The sequence below is a fragment of the Bolinopsis microptera genome, chromosome 2 (genome assembly GCF_026151205.1).
Source record: "Bolinopsis microptera isolate Bmic1 chromosome 2, MBARI_Bmic_1.0, whole genome shotgun sequence".
Lineage (NCBI taxonomy): Eukaryota > Metazoa > Ctenophora > Tentaculata > Lobata > Bolinopsidae > Bolinopsis > Bolinopsis microptera.
The window spans coordinates 21,134,881-21,146,169 of NC_087073.1; positions in this window are offsets into that span (position 1 = coordinate 21,134,881).

Sequence of the window (11,289 nt, forward strand, 5' to 3'; positions counted from 1 at the left end):
CTAGATTTAGATTTACTGCTAGAAGGTTGCATCTAGTTTTATTAGGCTAGATTTAGATTTACTGCTAGAAGGTTGCATCTAGTTTTATTAGGCTAGATTTAGATTTACTGCTAGAAGGTTGCATCTAGTTTTATTAGGCTAGATTTAGATTTACTGCTAGAAGGTTGCATCTAGTTTTATTAGGCTAGATTTAGATTTACTGCTAGAAGGTTGCATCTAGTTTTATTAGGCTAGATTTAGATTTACTGCTAGAAGGTTGCATCTAGTTTTATTAGGCTAGATTTAGATTTACTGCTAGAAGGTTGCATCTAGTTTTATTAGGCTAGATTTAGATTTACTGCTAAAAAAAAAAAAAAAAAAAAAAAAAAAAAAAAAAAAAAAAAAAAAAAAAAAAAAAAAAAAAAAAAAAAAAAAAAAAAAAAAAAAAAAAAAAAAAAAAAAAAAAAAAAAAAAAAAAAAAAAAAAAAAAAAAAAAAAAAAAAAAAAAAAAAAAAAAAAAAAGGGGGGGGGGGGGGGGGGGGGGGGGGGGGGGGGGGGGGGGGGGGGGGGGGGGGGGGGGGGGGGGGGGGGGGGGGGGGGGGGGGGGGGGGGGGGGGGGGGGGGGGGGGGGGGGGGGGGGGGGGGGGGGGGGGGGGGGGGGGGGGGGGGGGGGGGGGGGGGGGGGTTGCATCTATTTTTTAGGCTAGTTTTTTTTACTGCTAGAAGGTTGCATCAGTTTTATTAGGCTAGATTTAGATTAACTGCTAGAAGGTTGCAGCTAGTTTTATTAGGCTAGATTTAGATTTACTGCTAGAAGGTTGCATCTAGTTTATTAGGCTAGATTTAGATTTACTGCTAGAAGGTTGCATCTAGTTTTATTAGGCTAGATTTAGATTTACTGCTAGAAGGTTTGCATCTAGTTTTATTAGGCTAGATTTAGATTTACTGCTAGAAGGTTGCATCTAGTTTTATTAGGCTAGATTTAGATTTACTGCTAGAAGGTTGCATCTAGTTTTATTAGGCTAGATTTAGATTTACTGCTAGAAGGTTGCATCTAGTTTTATTAGGCTAGATTTAGATTTACTGCTAGAAGGTTGCATCTAGTTTTATTAGGCTAGATTTAGATTTACTGCTAGAAGGTTGCATCTAGTTTTTTTATTGATTTAAAAAATTTCTGGGGTTTTGTCTAGTTTAAATTAGGCTAGATTTGATTATTTAAATTTTGTTAGTTTTTTTGCTAGATTTGATTTATTAAATTGATTTTTTTTTTGGGTGATTTAGTTTTATGCAAAAAGGTTTAAATTTTTTTTTAACAATTTAATTTAGCAGAATTATTTATTTATGCTAGATTTGATTTATTTAAAGGTTGAATTAGTTTATTAGGTGATTTTTTTTTAAATGCTGAATTTGATTATTTTAAGGTGATTTATTTTATTAAAGGGATTGTTTTTTAGGTAATTTAATTTTGCTAAAATTGATTTTTTTTTAGGTGATTTATTTTTATGCAGAATTGATTATTTTTGGGGTAGATTTAGTTATGCTAGAAGGTTCCCTTGTTTTTATTAGGCTAGATTAGATTTACGCAAGAAGGTTCTCTATTTTAAAGGGCTATTTTTGATTTACTGCTAGAATTTGCTCTATTTTATTAGGTAGATTTAGATTTGGCTAGAAGGTTTCTCTATTTTATTGGCTGGTTTTAATTAAACTGCAGAAGGTTCATCTGTTTTTTTGGGCAATTTAGTTTTACTGTAAAGGGTTGCCTAGTTTTTTTGGCTAGATTTAGATTTACTGCTAAAAGGTTTTTATCAAAATTTATTAGGCTAGATTTGATTATTAAGGTTGTTGTTTTATGCTGGGTTTTAGTTTTGTAAGGTTTTTTGTTTTATTGCAGATTTGATTTATTAAATTGCCTAGTTTTTTAGGCAGATTTGATTTATTAAAGGTTGATTATTTAAGCTAAAAAGTTAACGTAAAGGTTGTTTAATTTTTTATTAGGTGATTTGATTTATGCTAATTTTGAAAAAGATTATAGGCAATTTAGTTTTACCTAGAAGGTTGCATTAGTTTTATTAGGCTAATTTAGATTACTGCTAAAAGGTTGACTATTTTATTGGGCAGATTTGTTTCTGCTAGAAGGTTGCACTATTTTATTGGGCAGTTTTAGATTTACGAAAAAAAGGGTTGCATCATTTTTTATTAGGCTAGATTTTAGTTTTACTGTAGGGGGGTTGTCTTTTTTTATTAGGCTGTTTTTAGATTACTGCTAGAATTTGCATCTAGTTTTTTTTTAGGCTAGATTTAGATTTCGCTAGGGGTTGATCTGTTTTATTGGCTAGATTTTTTTACTCTGAAGGTTGCATCTATTTTTTTTATTGGGAGTTTTTAATTTTAGAGGGTTTTCAGTTTTATTAGGCGATTTATTTATGCTAGGGTTTGTCGTTTTTTTTAGCTGATTTGTTATCAAAATTTTGTTAGTTTTTTAAAGGCTAAAATTTGATTATTAGGGGTTGATTAGTTTTTTTAGGGGGATTTATTTTTATTAGGTATTTTTTTATTAGGTAATTTAGTTTTATGCTAAAATTGATTTTTTAAGGTGTTTAGATTTTGCTAAAAGGGTTGCAATAGTTTTATTAGGCTAGATTTAGTTTTCGCTTAAAAGGGTTTGCATTATTTTTATTAGGCTGATTAGATTACGCTAGAAGGTTGTCTAGTTTTTTAGTAGTTTAGTTTTACTGCTAGAAGGTTCATCTGTTTTTTTAGGTAGATTTAGATTTACGCTAAAGGTTGCATCTAGTTTTTTTTTGGCTGTTTTATTTTTTAATGCTAAAGGGTTGCATTTATTTTTATTAGGCGTTTTTAATTTACGCTAAAGGTTCCCTCAGTTTTTTTAGGCATTTGATTTACTGCTAAAAGGTTGCATCTATTTTTTTTGGGTTTATTTAGATTCCTGGGGTTTTGCATTAGTTTTTTAGGTTAATTAGTTTTTGCTGAATTTGATTTTTTTTAAGGTGATTTAGTTTTTAAGTAAAATTTTGATTTTTTTTTAAAGGGCCCCCCCTTTTTGGTTTTAGTTTACTGCAAAAAGGTTGCATCTAGTTTTATTGGGCCTGATTTGATTAATGCAGAAGGTTGCATTATTTTATTGGCTAGTTTAATTTATGCTGAATTTGCATCTATTTTTATTAGGCGATTTAATTACCAGAATTTTCATCTAGTTTTATTAGGCTGATTTAGATTTACTGCTAAAAAGGTTGCACTATTTTTTATTGGGTAATTAAAATTACTGTAAAGGTTGATTAGTTTTATTGGCTAGAATTTTTACTCTAAATTGCATTTTTTTTTAAGGCTAGTTTTAATTTTTTTAAATTTTTCTTAGTTTTTTGGCTGATTTGATTATTAAAGGTTTTTTAGTTTTATTAGGTATTTTTTTTAGAGAAGGGTTCTCTATTTTTTGGTTTAATTTAAATTAGCTAAAGTTCTTCTAGATTACTAGTTTAAATTAGCTAAAGGGTTATTAGTTTTTACTATTTTTTGGGAAATTTTTTACTGCTAGAAGGTTGCCTAGTTTATTAGGCTGATTTGATTTCTGCAAAGGTTCATCTAGTTTTATTAGCTAGATTTAGATTTACTGCTAGAAGGTTGCATCTAGTTTTATTAGGCTAGATTTAGATTTACTGCTAGAAGGTTGCATCTAGTTTTATTAGGCTAGATTTAGATTATACTGCTAGAAGGTTGTTGCATCTAGTTTTATTAGGCTAGATTTAGATTTACGCTAGAAGGTTGCATCTAGTTTTATTAGGCTAGATTAGATTTACTGCTAGAAGGTTGCATCTAGTTTTATTAGGCTAGATTTAGATTAACTGCTAGAAGGTTGCATCTAGTTTTATTAGGCTAGATTTAGATTAACTGCTAGAAGGTTGCATCTAGTTTTATTAGGCTAGATTTAGATTTACTTGCTAGAAGGTTGCATCTAGTTTTATTAGGCTAATTTAGATTACTGCTAGAAGGTTGCATCTAGTTTTATTAGGCTTAGTTTTAGAAAACTTGAATTGTCTTTTTATAGGCTAATTTAGATTTATTAAAAGGGGTTTTATTAGTTTATTGGCTAGATTTGTTTTTATTAAAAGGGGTTGATTTATTTTTTATTGGCTAGTTTTAAAGTTTATTAAGGTTGATTAGTTTTATTGGGGCTAATTTAATTAGCTAAAGGGTTCCCCTTGTTTTATTGGGCTGTTTTAGTTTTACTGCTGAATTGCATCATTTTAAGGCTGATTTAGATTTACTGCAGAAGGTTGAAAATTTTTTTATTAGGAGATTTAGATTTATGCTAGAAGGTTTCTCAGTTTTATTGGGGCTAGTTTTGATTTACGCTAAGGTTGCCATTTTATAGGCAGATTTGATTTACTGCTAAATTTGCATTAGTTTATTAGGCTAGATTTAGTTTTACGCTAGAAGGTTGCATCTAGTTTTTTTGGCTGATTTAGATTATGCTAAGGTTGCATCTTTTTTATTGCTGTTTAGATTTCTGGGGGTTTTCCAGTTTTATTAGGCTTGTTTTTGAAAAATGTAAAATTTTGCATTAGTTTATTAGGTTTGTTTAGTTTAGCTAAAGGTTCACTTTTTTTAAAGGTTGATTGTTTATGCTAAAATTGTTTTTTTTAAAGGTGATTTGTTTATTCTAAAGTTTCTCTAGTTTTTTTTATTGGTTTTAGATTTCTGCTAGGGGGGTTTGCATCTGTTTTATTAGGCTGTTTTAGTTTTCTGCTAAAGGTTGCATCTAGTTTTATTAGGCTAGATTTAGATAACTGCTAGAAGGTTTGCATCTAGTTTTATTAGGCTAGATTTAGATTTACTGCTAGAAGGTTGCATCTAGTTTATTAGGCTAGATTTAGATTTACTGCTAGAAAGGTTGCATCTAGTTTTATTAGGCTAGATTTAGATTTACTGCTAGAAGGTTGCATCTAGTATTTATTAGGCTAGATTTAGATTTACTCTAGAGGGTTGCATCTAGTTATTTTATTAGGCTAGATTTAGATATACTGCTAGGAAGGTTGCTCTAGTTTATTAGGCTAGATTTAGATTTACTGCTAGAAGGTTGCATCTAGTTTTATTAGGCTAGATTTAGATTTACTGCTAGAAGGTTGCATCTAGTTTTATTAGGCTAGATTTAGATTTACTGCTAGAAGGTTGCATCTAGTTTTATTAGGCTAGATTTAGATTTACTGCTAGAAGGTTGCATCTAGTTTTATTAGGCTAGATTTAGATTTACTGCTAGAAGGTTGCATCTAGTTTTATTAGGCTAGATTTAGATTTACTGCTAGAAGGTTGCATCTAGTTTTATTAGGCTAGATTTAGATTTACTGCTAGAAGGTTGCATCTAGTTTTATTAGGCTAGATTTAGATTTACTGCTAGAAGGTTGCATCTAGTTTTATTAGGCTAGATTTAGATTTACTGCTAGAAGGTTGCATCTAGTTTTATTAGGCTAGATTTAGATTTACTGCTAGAAGGTTGCATCTAGTTTTATTAGGCTAGATTTAGATTTACTGCTAGAAGGTTGCATCTAGTTTTATTAGGCTAGATTTAGATTTACTGCTAGAAGGTTGCATCTAGTTTTATTAGGCTAGATTTAGATTTACTGCTAGAAGGTTGCATCTAGTTTTATTAGGCTAGATTTAGATTTACTGCTAGAAGGTTGCATCTAGTTTTATTAGGCTAGATTTAGATTTACTGCTAGAAGGTTGCATCTAGTTTTATTAGGCTAGATTTAGATTTACTGCTAGAAGGTTGCATCTAGTTTTATTAGGCTAGATTTAGATTTACTGCTAGAAGGTTGCATCTAGTTTTATTAGGCTAGATTTAGATTTACTGCTAGAAGGTTGCATCTAGTTTTATTAGGCTAGATTTAGATTTACTGCTAGAAGGTTGCATCTAGTTTTATTAGGCTAGATTTAGATTTACTGCTAGAAGGTTGCATCTAGTTTTATTAGGCTAGATTTAGATTTACTGCTAGAAGGTTGCATCTAGTTTTATTAGGCTAGATTTAGATTTACTGCTAGAAGGTTGCATCTAGTTTTATTAGGCTAGATTTAGATTTACTGCTAGAAGGTTGCATCTAGTTTTATTAGGCTAGATTTAGATTTACTGCTAGAAGGTTGCATCTAGTTTTATTAGGCTAGATTTAGATTTACTGCTAGAAGGTTGCATCTAGTTTTATTAGGCTAGATTTAGATTTACTGCTAGAAGGTTGCATCTAGTTTTATTAGGCTAGATTTAGATTTACTGCTAGAAGGTTGCATCTAGTTTTATTAGGCTAGATTTAGATTTACTGCTAGAAGGTTGCATCTAGTTTAAAGGTTTTTTTTTTTTTTTTTTTTTTTTTTTTTTTTTTTTTTTTTTTTTTTTTTTTTTTTTTTTTTTTTTTTTTTTTTTTTTTTTTTTTTTTTTTTTTTTTTTTTTTTTTTTTTTTTTTTTTTTTTTTTTTTTTTTTTTTTTTTTTTTTTTTTTTTTTTTTTTTTTTTTTTTTTTTTTTTTTTTTTTTTTTTTTTTTTTTTTTTTTTTTTTTTTTTTTTTTTTTTTTTTTTTTTTTTTTTTTTTTTTTTTTTTTTTTTTTTTTTTTTTTTTTTTTTTTTTTTTTTTTTTTTTTTTTTTTTTTTTTTTTTTTTTTTTTTTTTTTTTTTTTTTTTTTTTTTTTTTTTTTTTTTTTTTTTTTTTTTTTTTTTTTTTTTTTTTTTTTTTTTTTTTTTTTTTTTTTTTTTTTTTTTTTTTTTTTTTTTTTTTTTTTTTTTTTTTTTTTTTTTTTTTTTTTTTTTTTTTTTTTTTTTTTTTTTTTTTTTTTTTTTTTTTTTTTTTTTTTTTTTTTTTTTTTTTTTTTTTTTTTTTTTTTTTTTTTTTTTTTTTTTTTTTTTTTTTTTTTTTTTTTTTTTTTTTTTTTTTTTTTTTTTTTTTTTTTTTTTTTTTTTTTTTTTTTTTTTTTTTTTTTTTTTTTTTTTTTTTTTTTTTTTTTTTTTTTTTATTAGAGATTTAGATTTACTGCTAAAAGGGTTTGCTCTAGTTTTTTTGGGTAATTTAGATTTCTGCTAGAAGGGCATCTAGTTTTTTTGGGCGATTTGTTTTCTGCTAGAAGGTTGCTCTTTATTTTATTAGGCTGATTTGATTTACTGCAAAGGTGAAACTATTTTTATTAGGCTAGTTTTAAATTTTTACTGCTAGAAGGTTCATTAGTTTTATTAGGCTGTTTAAAATTAAACCAAAAAAGGTTGCTCTAGTTTATAGGCTAGTTTTTTTTACGGCTAGAATTTTGCATTAGTTTTATTAGTAGATTTAGATTTACTGCTAGAAGGTTGCACTGTTTTATAAGGCTGTTTAAATTTTTTACGCTAAAAAGGTGCATCTAGTTTTTAATTAGGTTGATTTAATTTTCGGGGTTGTTAGTTTTTTTATAGAAGATTTATTAAATTTTTGATTTATTTTATTAGGGTGATTTAGTTTTATGCTTTGGGGGGATTTGTTTTAGGGGTTATAGTTTTTTTAGGGATTTAGTTTATTGCTAAAGGGTTTCACTAGTTTTATTGGGTTTAAAGTTTTTTGTAAAGGTTTTGCATCTATTTTTAAGGCTAGTTTTAGATTTCTGCAGAAGGTTGGCATTATTTTTTTAGGTAGATTTAGATTTACTGCTAGAAGGTTCTCTATTTTTATTAGGCAGTTTTAGTTTTACTGCAAAAGGGTTGCACTAGTTTTATTGGGCTGATTTAGATTTTGCTAGGGTTGCATTATTTTATTAGGCCGGTTAGTTTAACTGTAGAAGGTTGCTCTATTTTTATTAGGCAATTTAGTTTATGCTAAGGTTGCATCTATTTTTATTAGGCTAGATTTAGATTATGCAAAGGGTTGCACTAGTTTTTTTAGGCTAGATTTAGTTTTTACGCAAAGGTTGCATTAGTTTTTTTAGGCTAGTTTTTAGATTTACTGCTAAAAGGGTTATCTATTTTTTATTAGGCTGTTTTTGATTTACTGCTAAAGGTTGCATCTTTTTATTAGGTAGATTTAGTTTTACGCTAAAGGGGTTCATCTAGTTTTATTAGGGCTGTTTTAGATTATGCTAAAAGGGTTTGCATCTTTTTTATTGGGCTGTTTAGTTACTGCAAGAAGGTTGATCTTTTTTATTAGGAAATTGATTTAGCTAAAGGTTGCATCAGTTTTTTAGGCAGATTTAGATTTACTGCAAAGGTTGCATCTGTTATTAGGTGTTTAGTTTTACGCTAAAGGGTTGCATCTATTTTATTGGCGATTAAGTTTTACTGCAAAAGGGGTTCATTTTTTTTTATTAGGCTAGTTTTTTTTTATGCTAGAAGGTTCATCATTTTTATTGGGCTGATTTAGTTTTACTGAAAAGGGGTTTGCATCTATTTTATAGGCTGTTTTAATTTTACGCAGAAGGTTCATCTAGTTTTATGGGCAGATTTAGTTTTCTGCTAAAGGTTGCATCTAGTTTTTTGGCAGATTTAGATTTACGGGAAAATTTTTTACTAGTTTTATTATAAAATTTTTTTTAGCAAAAAGGGTTCTCAAGTTTTTATTTTGTTTTAGATTTACTGCAAAAGGGGTTTGCTCTAGTTTTTTTAGGCAATTTAGATTTACTGCTAAAGGGTTTTGCATCTATTTTTTTTGGGGCTATTTAGATTACTGCTAAAGGTTGCACTAGTTTTTTTAGGCTAGATTTAGATTTCTGTAGAAGTTTTGATCTAGTTTTTTTGGGGCAGTTTTTGATTACTGCTAAAAGGGTTTGCATTATTTTTTTAGGCAAGATTAATTTACTGAAAAGGGGTTCATCGTTTTTTTAGGCAAATTTAGATTTACTGCTAGAAGGGTTTGATCTATTTTTATTGGGCAGTTTTTAATTTCTGCTAGAAGGTTGCATTAGTTTTATTAGGTTTAATTTAATTTAAATTTGTGAATTTTGATCAATTTATTAGGGCTAAAATTTGATTATTTTAAAGGTTGTTTATTTTATTAGGGTTTTAAATTTTTATGCAAAATTGTTATTTTAAGGTGATTAGTTTTGCTAAATTTTGAAAATTTTTTATTGGTAAATTAGTTTTTTACTGCAAAAGGTTGCATCTATTTTTTATTAGGCTAATTTTTGATTTCCCTAAAGGGTGCATCAGTTTTATTAGGTAATTTAGATTTACTGCTAAAGGTTGCTCTTTTTTTTAGGCTATTTTTTAGTTTTACGCTAAAGGTTGCATCTTTTTTTATTAGTTTGGATTTAGATTAACGGGCTAAAAGGGTTTCATCATTTTTTATTAGCTAGATTTAGATTAAATGCTAAAGGTTGCATCTAGTTTTATTGGGTTAATTTAGTTTACTGCTAGAAGGTTTGCTCTATTTTTTATTAGCGTTTTTAGTTTTACGCTAAAAGGGGTTGCATCTATTTTTATTGGTTTAGTTTTATAAATTACTTTTTACTTTTTTACTGCTAAAGGTTGCCTAGTTTTATTAGGCTAGATTTAGATTTATCAGAAGGTTCATCTAGTTTTATTAGGTTTGATTTAGTTTTACTGCTAGGGGGGTTCATCTAGTTTTTTTAGGCTAGTTTTGATTACTGTAAATTTTGCATCTATTTTTATTAGGCTGTTTTTAGTTTTACTGCTAAAGGTTGCATCTAGTTTTTTTAGGCTAGATTTAGTTTTACTGCTAGAAGGTTCATCTATTTTTATTGGGTTTTAGTTTTTGTTTATGAAAAAGGGGTTTCTAGTTTTTTTTAAAGGTTGATTATTTTTAGCTAGAATTTAACTTTTTTAAGGTGTTAAATTTTATGCTAAAAGGGTTCCTATTTTTTTTTCTGATTAGTTTTTACTGCTAAAAGGGTTGAAATCTAGTTTTTTTAGGCAGATTTAAAATTTATGCTAGAAGGTGCATCTATTTTATTGGGCTAATTTGATTTACTGCTAAAGGTTGCATCTAGTTTTTTTAGGCAGTTTTAGATTATTTCAGAAGGTTGCATCATTTTATTAGCAGATTTAGATTATGTAAAGGTTGCATCTATTTTTATTTAGGCTAGATTTAGATTTCGGGAAAGGTTGCATCAGTTTTTATTAGGCTGATTTAGTTTTACTGCTAAAAGGTTTTGCATCTAGTTTATTGGGTTTGGATTTAATTAACTCTAGAGGTTGCTCTTTTTTTTAATAGCTAGATTTAGTTTACTCTAAAGGTTGCATCTTTTTTTATTAGGCAGATTTAGGTAATGCTAGAATTGCATTAGTTTTATTGGGGTGATTTAGTTTATGCAAAATTTGCCTTTTTTTAAGGTGTTTAGTTTATTGTAGAAGGTTTTTTTTTTTAGTTTTTAATTTCCTAGAATTTGGCCTTTTTTATTAGGTAATTTTTTTTATGCTAAGTTCTCAGTTTTTTTAAAATTTTCGGTTTAAAAGATTACTGCTAGAAGGTTGCATCAATTTTTATTGGGCCCTAGATTAATTTTACTCTAAAAGGTTGCATCTAGTTTTATTAGGCAGATTTGATTTACTGCAGAAGGTTCATCTTTTTTTATTAGGCAATTTAGTTTTACGCAGAAGGTTGCATCTATTTTTTTAGGCTGGTTTTAGATTTACTCTAGAAGGTTCACTAGTTTTTTTACAGATTTAATTTACGCTAGAAGGTTGATCTAGTTTTTTTATTGGGAAAGAAAAAAATTTTACTGCTAAAGGTTGCATCTAGTTTTTTTAGGCTAGATTTAGATTACGAAGAATTTTTTACCTTTTTTATTAGGCTAGATTTATTTTTATGCTAAATTGCAAAGTTTTTTTTAAAGGTAATTGGGTTTTTTACGCAAAAAGGTTGCATCTATTTTTTTACTAGATTTAGATTTACGCAAAAGGGGCATCTAGTTTTATTAGGTTTGATTTAGTTTTACGCTAGAAGGTTGATCTATTTTATACAGATTTAGATTTACTGCAAAGGTTGATCTAGTTTTTTTGGGCTAGATTTGTTTACTGCTAAAGGGGTTGCATCTAGTTTTTTTTAGGCGTTTTTAGATTACGCTAAAAGGGTTGCATAGTTTTATTACAGATTTAGTTTTACTGCTAGAAGTTGCATCTAGTTTTTTGGGCAGATTTAGTTTTACTGCTAGAAGGTTGATCTAGTTTTATTAGCTAGATTTAGATTTAGCTAAAAGGGTTTGCATCTATTTTTATTACTAAAATTTAATTTCTGCTAGAATTTCTTTAAGTTTTTTTAGGCGGGGATTTTTTTTAATGCTAAAGGGTTCATCTATTTTTTTGGGAAGTTTTAAATAAGCTAAAAGGTTCCAT